Source organism: Rhinolophus hipposideros, assembly GCF_964194185.1.
Source record: "Rhinolophus hipposideros genome assembly, chromosome: 13".
NCBI lineage: Eukaryota > Metazoa > Chordata > Mammalia > Chiroptera > Rhinolophidae > Rhinolophus > Rhinolophus hipposideros.
This window is the reverse complement of record NC_138059.1, coordinates 4,212,847-4,233,275: the sequence shown is the minus strand read 5'-3', so window position 1 is coordinate 4,233,275 and position 20,429 is coordinate 4,212,847.

Below are 20,429 nucleotides of genomic sequence, written 5' to 3'. Positions count from 1 at the left end.
CCATACCTACCACATAGAAAACCTGAAGCCAATGTTAGTATTAATAATTATTGGTAGTGGAGGTATTGTGGTATTGTATGCACTGATAATTAAAACAATATCTTTGACTTTCTGGGAAATTTCAGACTAGGGGTTGCTAGGGTGGGAGGACAGATCATCCAATGAATCAGAAAGTGTGATGTGGTGTGTTGCACGTTAAGGTGTTATGGTGTGTCTGGTGGATGAAGGATACAGTGAGTCTGAGAGTGGAGGACTAGAGAAGCCTCTTAGTGAAGGTAGCAGCATTGCAAATGGGTGTTAAAGAAGAGGAAGACTTCAGCCCGTATCTCTATATGAGTTAGCCTTATTTCCAATGTGGTATTTTGTAAAGAACATGAAATACAGATTCAGCCAGACCTGGGTGACCTTGGGAAACATTTGTTTTCATTCATTTTATAGATGCTTATCGAGTCTAATGCTGTGGTAACCATAGGAGATACAACAATGAATAGAATGTGATTCATAACCTACCGGGGGCTCACAATCTAGAGTGGAAATAGGCCAATATCCAATGCAGGATAAGAGTAGGGGAATCGTATCATTTATCATCCAAAACAGGGCGCTGATAGTCCCGCCGTAATATATTTCAGCAGATATATGAAAATCACTTGGTTACACCTTCCTCATCTAAACCAGCATCTTCTAGCTGGAGTTGCTCTCACTGAGGGGCCTCTCATTGATAACTCCCAGGCACTTTGGTAGTCATCTGTTAGTAAGAAATTGCCCCACGACACAGCTAATTTCGTAGTTCATTCCTTTTCTTTAATCCCTAAATTTTGGGGTGTTTGGACATCTCCATTTTGTGATGGGAAAGGAGAGGTGAGAACCTAAGCACTGCTATACATTTGAGACAAAGAGTCCCAGAAAGGGGAGTTACATCCTGTACTGGAAGGTTTGCCCCTGGTGCACTGATGATGGGGCTGACAGACGCTGGAGGAAGAGTGGATAAATATGTGTGTCAAAGGCACCAAGAGTCAGTTTGGAAGCAGAAACCCACCTGATGTGTCACAAGTACAGTGATCCCACACGCCCTGCATTGCACTGTACTGGTTCCAGTGAAGCAAGAGAGGCTAACAAAGCCTTTTCAAATGAGGGCTCCATGTCACACAGTGTGTGCAGCTAGTCTTTGATGTCACACACCCTTGATTTCCATGGCGTGGTAATGCCAGAGTTAAATAAGTTCCCAATTCACCACCCCAAAAGAGCATGGTGGGGGAGACCTCTACAAAGGAAGGTATCTTTTTGTAAGTACATTGTACACAAGTGTCCTAGAGATTTTCATTGACGTTTCTGAGGAGCTGCCTCATTCCATCATCGCACTCCAGCTTAGACATCGGACTGGAATCAAATGCTTCCTCCGGTTTTCCAGCCTATCACTTCACTTACAGGGAAGACAGGGGAAGGAAACAAAAATATATTGAGGGTCTCTAGTGAACTACTCTACTCTAACCTTTTTTTGGTATATGACTTCTCCTTAGAGTCTTAAAATTACCTTCTAAGAATGGTAGCTAAGGTGGTAGGATAGAAAAGTTTTAATCAGAGGTTCAAAAATGTAAGTCTCCTTTCAGTGGCTGCTTCCTTTCATAGGCACTGTAGCACAGTGGTCAAGAACACAGATGTCAGAGCCAGCCCAGCTTTGAATGTGTGCTGTACCTTTTACAAGCTGGACAATCTTCAAGAAGGTGCTCATTCTCCGTAATTTAATCTCATCTGTAAAGTAGGGGGATGATGTTAACTCTCTAATAGGATTGTTATGTGATTTAAATGAGTAAATGCATGTAACATGCTTAGGACAGTGCCTAGCAAGTAGTAAGCACAAGAAGTTTTGCTATTATTACTACTTAGTTCTATTTGAAAGATGGAAAGACTTGAGACTCAAAGAGGAGTTGTAAGTAGCCTGAAGTCACACAGTGTTCGTAGCAAAAGTGGGTGAGCCAAAGTTCACAGCTGCATTTTGAAAGGCTGCTGGCCACCACCAAACTCAAAAGAAAGAAAATAGGCAAGTAAATAAATAAAACCAGCTGTTTTTCTTCTCCCTGGTAACTAAATTATGGCTTGAAACCATGCCAACAGTAAAACACTGAAGTTCATAAGCACACATCCAATTTAAATTTATTAGCACAATTAGTCGTCTATTCAATAAGAAGTCATTATTAAGCACATAATTAATGAGACAGAGCACCCTCTAGTTGTAACCTGAAGACATCTATGGTACCCACAGTTAGAAGAGCATCTGGCTGCCCCCCGGGGATGAAAGCATCCCCAGACTCATTGAAAATGCAGACTTCATGGACAACCACTGACCTGCGTAAAGTAGGAAAGACCAATGGACAGTAATTATTATTTTTATACTTACATTTTAATTAACAATTTAAAGTTTAATTATTAAAGTGTAATAACTTTTAAAATTATTTTTTAAAGTTCTTGACATATTAATGTCTGGCACCTGCCTTGATCATCTACCCTGTTTTTTAAATTTAAATTTAAATATAAATGTATTCTTTCATTAGTTTCAGGTGTACAAAACAATGTAATAATTAGACATTTATACCCCTCATAAAGTGATAACTCCCCCAATCTACTACCGCTCTGACGTCGTATATATCTGTTATAATTCCATTGACTCTATTCTCTATGCTGTACTTTAATCCTGTTACTATATCTATATATCTATATGTATGTCTATACCTATACCTATACTTATGCCTATACCTATGTCTACATCTGTATCGCCAAAAAATGTATACACATTTTAAGAAAGGAAAAAACTATTAAAATTGTAATACTCAATATATACCGATAACAAAAGATGAATACAAGTCACGTTTGACGTCTGCAATTACAAGAGGTGCTCAAAATGGTTACAATCAGTATAATTTTAATAGTTTTTTCCTTTCTTAAATTTGTATACATTTTTTTTGGTACCCTGTGTGCGTGTGTGTGTATTTAATTATAGTTGAAATGCAGTATTATTCTACTTCAGATGTATACCGCCTGACATAAAGACAGAAATACTCTATTCAACTAACCACGTTTTCAGTAAAAAAGTTCCTGGGAACCAAGAGATACAGAAATTAAAAATATAGGTAGTATCATAGCTAACCTTTATTGAACAACTAAGTATTTTATGTGTACAATAACATTTATTTCACGTAACAATTCACTGGATAATATTTTTTCATTATCCCAATTTTACAAATAAAGAAAGTGAGATTTAAAAAGATCTGTCCTTTGATCATTCATAATAAGTGAGAGCTGGCAGTATGACCCATGGATAACTGACAGTAAAATGTACCGTGTTTCCCTGAAAATAAGACCTAGCTGGACCATCAGTTCTAATGTGTCTTTTGGAGCAAAAATTAATATAAGACCTGGTCTTATTTTAATATAGTATAAGACCGGGTCTAATATAATATCATGTAATACCCGGTCTTATATTAATTTTTGCTCCAAAAGATGCATTAGAGCTGATTGTCCAGCTAGGTGTTATTTTCGGGGAAACAGGGTATATATAGATTTTATTTTTCTTAATGGGCGTTTTTAAAAGATGGATCAATCCTATTTCTATTCTAATAGCCTGCCCACATGTACATGTGTGAGCATGCCTGGCAAGTGAAAATAGCGTACCTTTCTAGTCGATAGTTTTCTACAGCACAAGGAACGACATCTGGACCTAATAGAGAGGCCGACTTTTCACCCAGAAGTCCTAGACATTTAGTTGGATTTTGTTACTGGGATGGCTGTTTGGCTAGCTCCTTTAAGGAAGGATGATTCCGTGTGGTATGTTTAGGAAGAAAGATGAAAATGAGTGTTTGGTGAACAGAAAAATCTGTACTGTAACAGAGGTTGACAACGTCTGACAAAAACCATGTACTCTTCTGGGCACAAAGTGAGACTACATAACCCAGCGTCCCCTGCTTCAGGTGTGACTTCATGACCAAGTCTAACCATGAAAGTTGAACGGTAGTGAGGGGATCAATTTCTAACAGCCCTCATACGTGCTTCTCCATGCTCTTATCTGCAGCAACTGGCTTTAATGGAGACAACCTCAAGAGTGACCTCAAAAGCCGTGTGATGAAGATGGCAGAGGCCCCTCAGTCTGCAATGAGTGAGTACCCCTACCCTGCTGCCCTGTCATTCATCCACCTGGTATTTTTACACGAGTAAAAATCAGCTTATATTGCTTTTGCCATTATACATGTTTGCATATATTTTACACAAAACTTGGGGGGGGGGCTTATTACTTGTTAACTCACTAAGTAATGATTGATAAACAGCTGGAGAAAACGAAGAATTTCTCTTGTTTGACTAGCTCAGGAAAACTAGAAACAATAATGCGGAGCTTCAGTGGGTGTGGGGCGCAGAAGGGTGTTCCCCAGTACTAAAGGGGTGTGCATTCCACGTGAGTGGAGCCTGCCCCTCTCAGAGGTTGCTCAGAGAAGCTTCATCGAAGGTTGTTGGAGAGAGTTGGAGGGAATATTGATCTTTCTCTGTGGTAATGCTGCGAGTGTGGGACTAGGTAAGTGGAACGATATTTGCATAAGGGTGTGATACCACAGGGCATGGTTCATCAGGTATACATGACATTGCTAATTCCACATGTATAAGTGGAGGCGATGGATAGTGGGAGAAAAGCCTAGGAAAGGTTAGGGTGGCCATGTCATAATATTTCCATATGAAGCAAGTAATCACAAATGTGCCCTGCATATTTTTCAAGAGCTCTGCGTGGGTCCCAAGCAATAGAAAGGCATGATCAATTTGAGGTAGAAATCAGGCAGCTAATAGTTGCAGTAGATGTGGGCAAATTTACAAACTCTTGTCACCAGGTGTCGTCTTTCTCGTTAATAGCCATGCATAACCCCTAACATAAATATGTGGTAAAGAGACAAAACATAGAGACATGTAAAATACTTTTACTGTTATTTAGCCGTCAATGTGCTATGTGACATTGGCTAAGTCGCGGCACCTCCGTAAACTTCGATTTCTTACAACAGGAGGGGTTAGACCATATGCTCCATTGGGCTTTTCGCCTACGCAGGGGGCAGGCTCCTGCCCATCTGATTCCTTAACTCCCAGCTTCACCCGCTCAGGGTCACCAGGGGAGTGTATTGAACGAATGACTGATGAAAAAGTAAATGAATCACTGCATCTCCTCAAGATTAGACCTTAAGAGAATCTCAATTTAATACCCACACATAAAACGGAAAATCTTCCTTGAAATTGGCACTGACTGGAATGAGGCGCCTGATGATTAAGGACAAAGGAAGATAAAATAGGAAAAGTAATTTAGACTATGATAATATGCAATAAATATAACCGTATCTAAAGCAATTTGGGGCAGGAATAATCTTGCTGGGATTCAATTGAACTGTACAGAGATGCCATCAGCATTATGAAACTGTGGATTTACATCTTTTCATCCTATAAACTCTGTCTGTGCCAACCCTGCCACTCCCCACATTATCTGCGAGGCCCTGAAGAAGTTAGGGAAATGGGATGGTGCAGGAAGTATCAGTCTCGGGGCGGAGGACAGGGACCCCTGCCTGGCTCCCAGTTCCTGCAGCTCTTCTGTGTGCATGTGCAAGTCTCCCCCCTCCACCGTGTACTTGCCGTTTGCCTGGGATCGGCCATGGGTCGTCTTCCCATGACACTTCTCTACACAGTTTGCTCTTTCTGCCTGCGTGTTAAAATGTTCTTTGTGAGTTTAAGATGTATAAAAAGACAATGTAAGATTGCCTGATTCAGTAATCTGATTGTGCAAATTGCCATTTGTGATTCTGATTCACCTTCAGGATTAATAACCACTGGTTTAGCTGGGTGCCTGGCACCCAGCTAAACGTTTGAACCCAGAGCCTCCTGAATGCATGTATGCACACCTGTAGGAATGAATGTGTCTGTGAATTTAGTATGGGCCATTTAGAATTTAGCTGTAACCGTGTGTATGAGACCGTCGCAGCCCAGCCTCAATTTCTTTCTCTTCCATTTATTATGCTTCAGTCACACCAGACAGCCAAGTGCTCCAGAAACACAACATAGGCATCTACACAGAGGTCTAAGAAGGGGTGCCTGTAGAATGGCAGGGATAGCAGGAGTAGTTTAAAAGGATTACAAACGTCCTAGTTTTCTCTTTCCTGGTATTGATCTACCTAATAAAGGGCCTTTGGAGGAGTCTTGCCTTCCCCACTGCACCTGGCCAAATCATCCTTCTTCATTTCACAGAAGAGCCTGTCTCTCACCTTTCCAGACACTTAGGGAACACTTGGGTTGATAAAGATACAGTCCCTTGAACATGGATTCTGTCATCAACTCGGTTCTGCAATTTGCTGGCTGGATGATTTTTAACATTATTTGGTGTATCTGCATTTTCTTTTTACCCAGTCCCCCAGAGTTATGAGTTATAATTGATGCACAACATTGTATAAATTCAAGGTGAACATCGTGTTGATTTGACACACTTACACATTGCAAAATGATTACCATTGTAGCGTTAGCTAACACCTCCATCTCCTCACATAATTACCACTTTTTTTGGTAGAGAGAATATTTAAGATGTATTTTCTCAGCAACTTTCAAGTGTATAATACAATATTATTAACTATACTCATCATGATCATGTAAATTTCAAAGAACCTTTGCAATGATAAAGACCTTGGAAGTGATTTAAATATGACTTATAAAATACTAAATATTTGTATTATAAAATCAAAGATAATTGTCCACATGTAATTCCTTTATTGTATTATACTTTGGGATAAATGAAGAGCATACTATATTGCATATTTCCTATGTCCCAAGTGATGAACAAAATACTTTTCAAGTGTGATATTACCTAAAACATATATTTCTTAAGGAGGACAAATTTGAGAGGTCAGGATTGACAAATTTGAGAGGTCAGGATTATCAGAAAGGTTAAGTGATTTGCTCAAAGTCATAGAGATAGAATTTAAACTTAGGTCTATCTAATAGCGGAAGCTGTACCCCTAACTTCACGTTAAAAGTGCCACCTGGAGAAGAAATAACAACTTAAACAAGTTATTCAGAGAACTAGTGACCAGAATGGAAATCTAAATTGAGCCTGATTTCCAGATGGGCTCCTCACCGCCACCCCCGCAACTCTGTCCCTCCCTTCAGTAAGGGGCAATATGTGGGCCAAGAACAGGATTTGGAGCCAGATCATGCAGCCATACACCTTTCTTTGATCAAGACTGGGATGTTGATATTGATAGAATATTGTGCCAGTCCATACTCTTGATACAATACACCATTATATTCAGATGTCCCCAGTATAACTTATACTCATTTGTATGTGTATGCAGGTACTTAGTAGTATACAATTTCATCACACGTGTAGGTCTGTGTATTTACCACCAGATACTGAACAGTTCCATCACCATAAGTTGCCTCATTTTGCCCTTTTATGACCATTCTGTAGGTTTTCTTTTTGTCCTCTTCATGGGGACTTTTTCACATAGCAATTAACCATAAATTTTATCAGATGCAGTTTCTCCATTTTTTTCCTTTAACGGGCTGCACGTTGGTGTCAAGTCTAGGAACCCATTGTCTGCGTAACCATAGATCCTGAAGATTGCTCCTATTTTTTCTTTTTTCCTGAAATAGTTTAATTGTATGTGTTACATTTAAACCTGTGATCCATTTTGAGGTCATTTTTGTACAAAGCATGAGCTTTAAGATAAAATTCTTTTTTCTTTTTTCTTTTTGCATGGATGTTCAATTGTTCCAACAACCTTTGTGGAAAATGCTATCCTTCCTCCATTAAATTGGTTTCGCTCCTCTGTCAAAAATCAGTTCAGCATATTTATATGGTTGTATTTCTGTGTTCTGTATTCTGTTCCACTGATCTATGTTTATGTCCCCATGAATACCAGTCTGTCTTGATTCTGGTAGCTACGTAGTAAGCCTTAATGCTGGATATAGTGACACCTCCCTCCTTATCCTTCTTTTTCAAAGTTGTTTTAGTATTTAGGCCTACACCTTCCCAGAGGCATTTTATAATAATTTTGTCTACGTCTACAAAAATCCTTACTTGGATTTTGTTAGGAATTGCATTCAACCTGAAGATAAATTGGGGGAGAATAGATACCTATATTATGTGGAGTCTTCCTACTGAGGAATATGGTATTTGTCTCTATTTATTTAGGTTTTTAATGATTTATTTCATTAGCATTTTACAATGTTCATCATATAGCTCCTGTGCATGTCTTTTTAAGTGTGCATATACCTACTTCATTTTCTCTGGGTCAATTGTAAATCATGCAGTGTGTTGAATTTCAGTTTCTCCAGATTTGTCAGCATATGGAACTGTGATTAATTTTTGTGTAGTGATCTCGCATCCTGTGGTTTGCTGAGTGCAGTTGTTATAGAATTTTTTGGGTAGATTCCTTAAGGTTTTCTCTGCAAACAGTCATGTCATCTGAAAATCGGGCCATTTTATTTCCTCCTTTCCCATCATTGTACATTTTGTTTACTTTTTCTTGCCTTGGCGAAGTGGCTAGAACTTCAGTATTGCACTGGGTAAGACGGGTGGGAATGGATGTCCTTGCCTGGTGCTTGATCCTGGGGGAAAAGCATTACGTCTTTCATCATTAGATCTGATAATAATAGTAGGTTTTTTATAAATGCTGTTTTATCAGGTTGAGGTAATTTCCCACTATTCCTACTTGTTGAGAATTTATACCATGAATAGGCATTGGGTTTTGTTAAATGTACTATGAATGGCTGTTGGATTTTGCCACATGCTTTCTCCATGTCAATCAATGTGATTATATACCATGCAGGTACTGGTCTACTTACCTGGGTTGTGTTTTCAATGATTTTCAGAGCCTTTGTGATGTTATAATACTTTGGCCTATGTGTATAGATACAGATATAAATATATGTCAATGTAGATATATATGGTGCCTCTGGGCATCCCATCAGTCCCTCCTGGTTCTGCTGGTAGGAAAGAAAGAATTTTCCCAAGCTGGGCTGCCAGATGTCTCTAAATGGTGGGGGGTGGGAGGGATCTCAGGGACAAAGTAACAAAGATGATCACCGACTGGGCTGCTGCTGTGGCTGTGTCTCTCTTGCCAGGTTCACCTGCCCAACTTGCTATCTCTTGTTGGGGAAGGGGATTCATTTTTGCAAAATTTCTATGGGCACTATTTTATATTAAGTTCAATGTTTCTATAAGATTATCTGGAGGACAAATAGAACACTGCTCTTTAGAACCAAGGAATTCCAATGTACCATACAGCAGTGGAGTGGGTGAAGGAAAGATCAGCATTATCTAGACCATTTAGTGAAGTGAAAATTATGTAAATCATTTTCTGACTATTGGGTTAATGTTCTACTGAAGTAGAAGTTGATTTTGATTCGGTTGATGTAGCTGAGCTCCAACTCTGAAGGGTCATAGGATAAATTGTAAATCCCTGTCATCCAGTAAATGTGGATAGCATAAAATCAAATTGTTCATTAATGCCTGCTGAAAAGCAGAAACACTGAAAAATCATGAGATATATATATTTTTTGTTATTTGTACACTTTAAATTTTGGCATTTTGTATCTTATGTAGAAAAATTAGTAAAAGACGTTTGAGAAATGAAGGCAAAATTATTTAATCAAACAATTATTTACTTTAGCAAATAAAATTTTCAAAAAAAACCCCAAATTTAAAAATTTGACTTACGTTCTACAGTATTTCTTGCCTCTTATCCTCACAGAGAAATAATGTAATTTACAAAAACTAATTTTATAAGATAGTGTTTTCTAATATAGTGACTTTTTCCATATTTGACTGAAACAGTAGACCTAAAGATGTTTCTGTTTTTCAAAATCACTGTAAACACTGCACAATATAATTCTTTTTATAACACTCATGCTATACGTCAGCATAAGTGATGTTCTGAGAAGTCCTCCAAAAAGACATTTGACTTTGTATTCAATTTTACATTTCCAAAATGTATTTTATCATTAAACAGTGTGTTTGTTTTTTAAGTGCAACGTGCACTAATAACTAAAGGAAATAGGAAATGGAGTAATTGGGAAGTAAAACGAGCAAAAGCAAGTAAGTACAAAACCTTGGAAAAAATGGGAAATCCTGTATATGTAGGTGTCTGTTTATCATTTCCCTATGTTTACTAAACTTGAGACACGTTTCTCCCTGACTCTAGGCACTGGTTTCCCTTTTAAGTATTTTCTTTAGAAAACTTACAATTGTAAATTTGTTCTCTGCCCCTTGGAGATAAAGGTAAATCTTTTTCAAAGCCTCTTGTTAGTTTTATACCCAGATGAATGTTTTTCTTGAGAACCTGGGAACCATCCCTTTGACATGTAATCAACAAGGAAGATTCTGCCCCTGTGTCACAGTATGTGCTGGTGGTTAGCAATCACAGATGGTCTGATCGCAGGTTAAAATACCTGCAAAATCAAGAACAACTCAGTGTGTTCAGCACATTCCATTGATTACCGCCTTCCTGTTGTCCCCCCAGTACTTTTCTGTCAGCTCACTCCAACCCTTGCAAACCCCCCTACCCTTTGTTTCAACAAATTTTAATTCAGACCTATTCTGGTTTCTCACTCCTATTCCAATGGACTTAAATGAAGTCTTCATCTACTGTTTAACTCTGTCTAGTACAATTTTTGCTTAGACACTCTTCATCTATTTTTACCCTAGTCCTATTCTCACGAGGACTCAACAAATTACTACTAAGTAGTTGTGTCCTAGGAGCTGATTAGGGCGGGAAAAGGAAAGTCAGTAGAGGAACAATAGAGAAAGAACTACGCAGAATATTTAGGAGGGAACTGAAGAAGCAGGAGACAGAGAAATAAGCTATACATGATTTCTAAATAACAGGAGCCAAGGCAGTGAAGAATTAGGGAAAACCAGAAATCAGTAAGAAGAATCTATAATGACAGCTCAGTAAAATAATTTTTCCATTTAGAAAATAAAGTTTTTTTAAAAAGCAAATTTAAGAATGTAAGTGATTGATACAGACACTTTCCAAACTATGATTCTTTTCCTCCTATCTTGACCTCGTATAATGTTGAGTAATTGTGGCTAGCAAGGTTGGGATTTTTTTTTTATAAGTATAGAGTCAAGACAAGCAGACAATTTTTGAAAATTCTTGGTGGACAGAATAATATTAGTGTCTCACATGGAAGCACTGGCATTTGCTTCGTTATGTAGCAACACTGATAAGACCCCTTTTTTGTCATCAGACAACAATTTTTGCAAAAATAATTGGATTTCAAGCTGAGTCAATGGTTTTAATCAGTAATGCAAAAAGTTAATATTACCTTCTTATTCCTATCCCGAATTCAGCTCTGGTTCTATAAGTATACGTAAAGTTTTATTAATCTTGGTCATTTTTGCTTTCTTTTCTATGTAAAATTGCAAGGGAACCTTGAAATTGAGACTTTAAATGATTCCAAGATATGTTCATAGTATGTTGCTTAAATACATACACACAGACAAACACACACACACGCACACATACACACAGCAGATGGATGGCAAACCTCTTACAGGAAACATGACTTTAGAAAACGATTGCTAAAATAGAAACAGCTAGTAGCAATGTCTGTGGGTAGCTTTGAGAGCCAATATTATGCTGCAGAAGACATGGAACGGTGGAGCTTCTATGACTAATAAAGTGTTAAAGCTGGTAGAAGGGAAGCATGACCAGGAAATCCTGAAGGGCCTTAGTAATATCATCCTTGGGAACACCTAAGATGTATTATTCTTTCTCCTTTCCCATCTATTTAACCTATCTTGCTCTGTCAGTAGTCTTTATTAATTTATTTTATGTCATTTTATCTAATGAAAATTAATTCATTCAGTATAATTGGAGTACCTACTCTAAACTTATTACCTTACTTGTAATTGAGGATAAGGTAAAATTAGTCATAGGCTCTACTTTCAAGGGATTTTGCTTTCAGTTAAGGAATCTGATAAAGAATCAAACAATGTGTATTTACCCTTCATAGAATCTGAGGCCCAGGAAGCTCAAGAAACTTGTCCAAAAAAACAACAAAAAGCAACAGAGTTTTGATTTTAACCTAGGTCTTCTTGTTTAAAATTTAGAGACCTAGCCACGTTTAAGGATTTTTATGTTTGTTTTGTGTATTGAGTTCATTAAATATGCTTATGTTTTCTACTTATACGAAGGTTTGAAAATGATTTAAGTTTGGAAATGTGTTGAAAAAATTTATATTTAAGCTGTGTTGAGATTTAATGCACAGTGATTGTTGCTAATAAATTGCATTCAATCAATAGATGGATTGAGTGGTTATTAGGAAGTGAGAGAAAGTATGGATTTGTCTGATACATATTAATTAGCTGCATAATATCTGCGCCAGGGAGATTGTTATATGTAAACAAATAGCAACACCAGGTATTCAAGATGGTGGCCACCAAGTGAGAGAGTTGGATGAAGATGGATTAGTAAAGATCAGCAATGATTAATCAGGAGCTAGAGATAGAAGATTTAGACAAATGAAGCAGGGAAGTGCATTTCTGAGAGAGAGAGAGGGAGAGGGAGAGGGAGAGGGAGAGGGAGAGGGAGAGGGAGAGGGAGAGGGAGAGGGAGAGGGAGAGAGAGAGGGAGAGAGAGAGAGAGAGAGAGAGAGAGAGAGAGAGAGAGAGAGAGAGAGAGAGAGAACACAAACAAGGACATGAGAACATTGGGTATGTGTGTTATGGGCTGAATGAGCAGAGCAGAAGGAGGGGTTCATTCCTCATGGGAAACCCAGAAAGGCTTCAGTGTAAACCTAATTCTTAAAGAAACTAGAACATGTATCTCAGGTGATTCTAGATGTTTATTAAATACAAATTAAAAGTAAGACAAATTGGAAATATCCAGAAGGCTTCGTGATGAGAGAATAGGTTACTTCTATTAGGTACAGTTAACCTTGGTTCTGAGTAATAGAACTCTCAAAATAAGAGTGAGGCAAACAGCATAGAGGTTTAGTCTTTGTTCTGGACACATACGTAGGCCAGTATGGTAGACATAAGCAGTCTACTGTAGTGACGCCCTAATTACCAGAGACCCATGGGGCTTTCGTATCACTGGTCTATTACCCTCAATTCACAGCTTCCAGCTCCTTAGGCCCAAGTGGCTGTCCCATCCTAATCAGCAAGTCTGTACCCTAACCAGCAGAAGGATAAAGTACCAGCGGGAAGACACACACAGTATACTTGTTTGTTTAGTGTGCAGTGTGTGTGTGTGTGTGTGTGTGTGTGTGTGCGCGTGTCTTCTGGATTCCAGTTCCAGGTACTGTTAGGCCCTCATAATATAATGAGAAAAAAGTAACTGTACATACAGTATATAAGTTTATTTTCTATAATAGGAAGTAGTTAGGTTTTATATACATTCACATCCAGATATATGAACACATCTATTTACTAGATTAAATATTGCAGTGACGTAGGAGGATATATCAATGATGACTCCTAATTTCCACTTTATATAGCCAACCATGGGAAGAGCAGAGCCTTTAGAAAGCCAAACCTGGTGGAAATGATCATACGTTTTATTTGTACATCCTAGTTTGCGGTGCGTTTCAAACAATGTGAAAGGAAATCTTAGGTGATCAGGAGCTAAGAAGAGCAATCGGGGTTAAAGATAGAAATGCAGGTCCTGTTGGCATAAAGAGAGTAATTGAGCCACGCTGATTTGTGACGGAGCTTAGGGTGAACTTGGAAAGTGAGAAGAGAAGAGGGCTAATCAGGGACTCGCCTGAATGCTGCCGCAGGAGGAAGCTGCCCACATAGTGTCACCTTCGGGGTTAATCAGCACAGCACACAGGTGTGCCTGTCGCCGCGCTGGCCCCTGACCCTTTGGCATCGTGTGCCCGGAGCATAGTCGGTAGGTACTTATCACTAGTGCTTAGCTTGTCAACTTGGTTCACTTCAGCCCGTGCTTATGGGCAGGCGTAGGTGGTATAGGTCAGCCCTGCACCTGTACCATGTACAGGCGTGCCATGTACAGGCGTACGTGCCCAGGCCCAGTGCTGCGCGAGACTGAGGAACAGCAAACAGTCCCCGACCCTAAGAAACTCCTAATTCAGAGTGGGGGATTCCCCACATACCTGCAGCGAGAAGCCGCAGGGTAAACCCCAAACACTCTGAAGCTGAGTACGTGTGACGGTGTGTTTCTTTTTGTTTTGTTTGTTTGCTTTTTGGATGAGTCTCTATACATCTCAGTAGATAACCGAAGGCATCTGTCACTCAGCAAATGTTGCAAATGATGGACTGAGTTGGGGAATAGCGTATGAGAACAAGTACGTACTCAGATTGGGGAACCTAGAGAAACTTGAAAGCTGGGATCAGGAAAAGGCTATGTGCAGGACTTGGCACCTGCTTAACTAGGAGGAAGTCAGCGAAGGAGGAAGGAAATGACGCAAAGGAAATAGCTGAAGCGCAGGCATTGATATATGGCAGCGTATCTGTGGTGAGCTGCAAGCACTTCCTTTTAACCAGGACTTAATAAAAATGAAAAAGGTGGGAAGCTTAACAGGAGCTGAAAGGACAGGTGGGGAAGGACTTTGTATGTTAAGTATATTGAGACCAATTGGGGGCCATTTAAATCAGTGATACAGTGCTATATGGCATGAAGGGTGGATTGAATGAGGGGAGGGTGGACTCAGGTTGGTCAGGATATGATAATAAAGTGGGGATTCTGGCGCTATCACCACCCGTGGGGACATCGCCTTGATCAAAAGTGTCCATTTGGTGCCCTTCAGAGTGAGTCTGAAGGTCATCACTGCACCATCTACACACTCCACTCTTTCTGCTTTAAGCTTTCAGATCTTAGAACATTTAGTCAAACTGTGGGGATTGTTGAACAAATGTAGTTTGTGTGGGAAACTGTTATTCAGACACACATATTTAAATGCCACCAGCAACTTAATCTTCTTACCCAAACATGAAGAAATTCAAGGCCAGAAATTGTTTTCTCCAACCTTTCCCTCCTGTAGGTGGTCGCGTGATTACAACATGTATTTCTTAAATGACAAATTTCTTCCCAAGTGAAAACAAACCAAGAATAAGGCTCAAGGAAAGCAGCTCTCTGAAAATTACACACTGGAGGATCAAATTGTCCTTTTCTCATGCAAATGAAGTCCTGTTGGAGCAGCCGAGTATTACTCCATAAATCATTCTGCGCTCTTGAGCAAACCTAATGCCATTCCAAATGCAAAGCCACCAGCGTGGTTAATGGAGCACTAACCAAGTTGTGCAGCTGGTGGGGCTTAGTGTACACTTGAACATTGAACTTCTCCCTTCCTTAGAGTACTTATGCTGCACTACCACATTTGCTTAGTTTTTTAACGAAAATTCTCTCCCATTGGACTCCCACCTACTTGAGGGCAGGGATGAGGACAATAGTCAAAATAATAAAGTAATTTTAAATGATGATAGGTAATATTCATTTATGACACAGTGTGTGTCACACACTTTTAATTCATTACCTTATTTAACGTGTTCACAGAAACCTTCTGAAGTTGATATAATTATCTTCACATTCAAATGAGGAAACTGATGTTTGAAGACTTTGGGTGCCTGAATCTCATTCTCATGGGTACTGAGATATAAAAGTGAGGTTGGAATTGAGGCCGTTTGTCTCCAGACCAATTCATACAAAACTGGTTTTCCTGCTTCAGACACCATGTTTCAGTATCAGTGACCCTCTCCATCTCTGCAAATGGACAAGACAGATGTTACAGATGTTATTGCTTATACTTAACAAGAAAGATGCTTAAGTAACTCGTTGCCGATCTCTTTCTCAGTGCTATGGCAGGGCTCCACTTGAAAATAAGGTCTTGTTTGGTTTGTAAGGACTACATCATGACCGGTAGTTGATATGGTAATTGTTATAAAACAAAGCAATGGTGTTTGCATTTTAGGCATCTATGACTTCAGTACATTGGACCAAACTTTGCCAGTGTATATTCAACTTGGGAGTTGATTTCTCCTGTCATAAAGTCCCGGCGTGCATAGCCATCCCTGCTAAGTCGTGGAGGAAAATGCAGTATGAGGACTTGTGCACTCCCGTCTGTGGACCTTCATACGTGTGCACAGCAGCCCATCTCCGTAGCTGCACGTTACAAGACAGGACGTTGCCTTCTTTCTCTCCTTCTCATCCTTTTGCTTTGTTTGATCTTCTCAAGTAGGATATAAATCTGTGAGATGTTTTTTCATTGCTGTAAACGTAGACATATTTGGAACATTTCCTGTGAAATGGGAGCAGAGAAATTGTGCAATAGTAGTGTGAAACATAGTATGAACTTATTTGCATGATTTCTCTGCTCCTGTTTCATAGGAAAACTTCCAAGTATCTTCTCTGTCTTTGCAATTCCGTAACCTCTGTCCATAATCTCTCTTGGCCCTAAGCCACCTGGGTCTTTATATTTGAAACTACTAATGTTCAGGTTATCAATCTCTGCAGCTTGTCACATCCAGTGCTGGATTCTTAGCCGCCGTAGTATTTGATACTCCGCAGCAGTTAACACGTGGCAGAGCCTTTCCTCTTTGAAGTTTTTTATGTGATATCCAGGGTTCTCTTCCCCTTTGGGTCTTCTACTTTCTCCTGCTTATGTATACATATATGTGGATGGACATATTCCCCTGGTAGAATCCTAGCTAGTATATGGTTTTAAATGCTATCTGTCCAATGATGACTGACAAAGTCATATCTCCAGCTCTGATTTATCTCCTGGAGTCCAGTCCCATATTTCTCATTACCTGTATTCTTTTCCTACGGCTGCCACAACGAATTGCCATAAATGAGGTGTCTTTAAACAATAGACATTTATCCTCCCAGAGTTCTGGAGACCAGAAGTCTGAAATCCCAGGGGCAGCAGGGCTGCACTTCTTCTCGAGCCTTTCAGGGAGACTCCTGCTTTGCTCCATCCAGACCCTAGTGGCCCAGCGTCCCTTGGCCAGGCTGGTCTCTCCAGTCTCCGCCTCCACCTTCGCATGCCTTCTCCTTTGTCTCTCTGGTTCAAGCCTCCCTCTGTTGTTCTCACGTAAGGATGCGTGGCGTCAGGGTTTGTACCCACCCAGATAATACAGTGTGATCTCATCTCGAGATCCTAAAGTCGTATTTAGAGATGAAACCCAATATTGTATGAAGAGCAGTGATGTCTTAGGAGTAGGGCAATGACAAAGCTTCGAGATTGCTGGCGGCCATCAATTCCTAGCAATTACAAAGCTTCAAGATTCCTAGCGGTCATCAACACTGTTGTGTGAGGAAATGAGTCTCAGGGAAGAACAAGGAGTTATTCCAGGTCCCACAACTAGCCAAGCAGGAGATCAAGGACTTGAACCTATGTCCTCTCCCCACAACCTCCCCTTAATAGCTGTTCCCTAGTAAAATAAAGTGCTTTACTTGTCTGAGTCACACAGTCCTTATTTATCTAAAGGTCCTAATAATGCCCTTTTTTGTAGGATTATTAGAAAGATCCATTGAGATTACGTACATAACTTTTTTTTTAACTGCAAAATAATAAAGCTTGCTCATAATTGCTGGTTTAATTTAAAGCCGTCTGCTTATAAAGGAGGGGGCCCATTAACTGACTTCTCTAACTAGACAATCTAGAATGAGAACCAAAGGAAAAACTCAGGAGCAAGTGATAGTCTCCTACGAAGCGGCAAAGGCATATAGAGGCTAAAAAAGCCTGGCAGTGAGAATAAAACAAATGTTTAAGACTCCTGTAAAGTCAGGCTTGTCCAAAGGCTCAAAAAAAAAAAAAAACACAAAAAAAAACAACAACAAAAAAACCCACACAGGGCAGGTCTGAAGAAGTTAAGAGAGCTGTTAGTGTCACCAGACTGTGGTGAATCAAGACGTATCAATTCAATGTGATGTTGCACGTCTTAGCCATAGACCAACTAGGAATATCAGTGCAAAACCGGATGGACCTGAAGGAACCCGTACATCAGGAATACACCAAGGCAGTTGTTAGCGCTACATCTCTCATGCGGGTACCTGACACAGTTCACCCTTTGAATAGGCCTCCTTCAAAATTGATTTTCTTTGCTCCACATAATATTGCATGTTTTTCAGATTTGAAAGACTTAATTTTGCCATTGTGGCTATCACCACACGGCGGCGTCTTTCTATGAAATACACCGATGTCAGCAGAGGAATAAATCCCAATTCTGCCCCTGGAGAGATCAGCTAATGCCTCTTTCCTATTTTTGTATCATCTATGTGTTTTATTATTATCCACCTAAGAAAATCTAAACTGTTGTGTTTATTGTGTCTTCCAAAAGAGGCAAAACCAATTACTTGGAAGCAAACATCAGAGGTAAATTCAAGATATAAAGGGAAATCTCCCAGGAACCCAGAGTAAAAGTCATTTATTTGATGGTGATTGATTGGATTGCCATTGTCAAGACTCACAAAGATATTTATGGTAATGAGTCAAAGGAATTCACCCCCCCCCCCGGAGATGTGACAATGTAACAGAATTCTCAGTGGCATTGTGACTGGTCTCTCTGTGTCCACTATGTGCTGCCTCTGGACCAGCTTCTCCTCAGCTGCCAGAGAGAAGGTACTACGATGCCAGTCTAATGGTCCCTCCAGGCCACCTCCCCTAAGAGCCCTCCGAAGGTCTATAATCAAGTGCCACCTCTTAATTTAGCACTTGGGCTTATTCATGAAATACATTTTTAAAACATCCTTTATAACTTCATGTACCCTCAATTACCTACAGGTACTCTTTTCTCTCTGTTCCCACATTCTCGACATCAGGCCATTTTTTGTGTGCATGGATTTGTGACCTGCCCAGCAATGCCCCTCTCCTCAGTCTGATTGCTCTGGCTCGTGCACAAAGGCCAAGATCAAGCGTCACTTTCTCCAGGAGGTTCTTATTCTTCTTCAGTTCCTCAGCATGGTTCCGAAGAGATTAGCTTACTTAGTTGACATACAAAAAATACGAATACACGTATGTTGAAGGAGAAACTAGATGAGTGAGCCATTGAAATAAACCAATGATGCACTGACACAAAATTACAGGCCTCCTGCTAAGCAGGAGACTGTTGCAATGTTCCGAACTTAGCGTTTTGGTATCATGGAAGGAAAGGAAGCAGTGCGTCTTTTCAGTGCACAGTGGCAGGCAAATATTTTTGACTTAAGGAGACCTTGTTTGTGTGAATCCCTCATGCGACATGGGGAATCCTGAAAACGGGTTGATTCAGATTTCCACACTATTATTACTTGCTGACAAAGGGGAAAAAGGCACTAGTGGCATCAAGTTTTATGGTCGTTTTACTTCCTTCATTAAATCCAGTGGTTTTTCACAGCAGATTTGCTAGTAATAGCTCCTGGACTTTTTTTTTTTTTTTTTTTTAATCATTCTTATGACCCCAGAGTCTTGGAAAGTTTCAGGTATATGGAATAAATATTTGTTGGATAAACAAATAAATGAACGACTAAACAAATTATAGTTCTGAGACAGATATTAAAATTCAGGCCAAAGTAAAAGGTCGTTTGTTGTGAAGAAAAGTACAGTAGTCCAGGTATCAAGATACATGAGTACTATTCCTAGCTCTGCCTTTGTCTATCTGTGTGACTTCCGGAAGTCTCTCTCCTTACTGTCTATGACCCCTAGCCTTAATCGTGAATCTTGTTCTGCTATCAGTGAAAAGTTATCGTTTCTTAGAGAACACTCATTCTCTTTCCTTCTTCCAGTATTTCTTATATTTACGTTTTCACCCTGGTCTGTCTGGCTATATTCACTCAACAAATACTTCCAAGTACTTGCCAATGCCAGGCACTGTCCTCTAAATATACCACAAGTTGAACATGTTCAAAATGCAGCAAATAGTCTTTATCAGAAACAAATTATTTTATGCGTATATTCTCTATCCCCATTAATGATAATATTACCCAGTTGTCCAAGTGAAAACTCTTAGATTCTTTCTAAATTTTCCTCTCTTCCCTGATGTTCAATACATGTTACTCTAATGCTACACTTGGAAAAGCATGGAAGGCACCTTCTCTCTAGATTCACTGCTACTGACTTTACTCAGACCTCTCAAGGTTGTCATAACAGCTCCCCGTCTTTATGGCATTGCTCTAAAATCCACCCTCCACACACTTGTCATGGTGTTCTTACATGACAAAAAAAGTAAAGCGTACACACACACGGACCATATATGATTATGTGATGTGTTGAGATCCACAGGTGTCTTCCCATAGCCTTCTGGGTAAAGTCCTGACGCCCGAGCACAGCGTACACCGCTCCCCAGGGCCTGGCCTCCACTTCTGTCTCGTGGCAATTCCTGTCGCTCCTCAATTCAACCTGCAGGAGCAGCTCCCGCGTGTTCCAGTACACGGTGTTGTTTGACAGTCCCGTGGATTTACATATACCCTCACCTCTAAGTT